Genomic DNA, 560 nt, shown 5'->3' on the forward strand with positions numbered 1-560 from the left:
ACGTTTCCTTATTAATGATTGAATTCCTTGGGAAAGGATCTTTGTTTCGCGAGAATATCCTTAGCCACAAGAAATTATTTCAAGTAAGAGTATCCCCATGAATGGGCATAACAAGTCGAGCGTAACACCCATGTGGAAAATGTATTATCCAAGTAACTCGTCCCAAAATAATCTTCTACCCACTGCTGTCAAAATCATTGGACGTGATTTTACATTCCAATTTACATAAAGTTATATGATTTCTAAGCAGCCCGGCTAGCTCAGTCGGTAGAGCATGGGACTCTTAATCCCAGGGTCGTGGGTTCGAGCCCCACGTTGGGCGAGCAATTTTTTGCAGCTCTTCCAAAGCCCATCTTTGGTTTGATCGAGAAATAATGAGTTTTTCACGGACATTATTTTGAAAGTTCTATTGCTGTAACATTTTTCTTTCATTTCAAACACGAGTCTAAGTTTGGTTTATCTCTTTCATTCGGAATTCATTTTCTATGGAACAGAAACATTTACAATTTCATATTTTGAAAGATTGAATAAAAATAAGAGACACTTTGTTAAAAGAAAAG

General features: G+C 36.8%; 1 non-coding gene across 1 annotated transcript; it reads left to right on the forward strand.

Moving 5' to 3' along the window:
* The first annotated feature begins 249 nt into the window (after positions 1 to 249).
* Trnak-cuu (transfer RNA lysine (anticodon CUU)) lies at positions 250 to 322 on the forward strand. The gene has a single exon. It is a non-coding gene; the product is annotated as a tRNA-Lys (tRNA).
* The last annotated feature ends 238 nt before the right edge of the window (positions 323 to 560 follow it).

This window comes from Amphiura filiformis, chromosome 5 (genome assembly GCF_039555335.1).
Source record: "Amphiura filiformis chromosome 5, Afil_fr2py, whole genome shotgun sequence".
Classification (NCBI taxonomy): Eukaryota; Metazoa; Echinodermata; class Ophiuroidea; order Amphilepidida; family Amphiuridae; genus Amphiura; species Amphiura filiformis.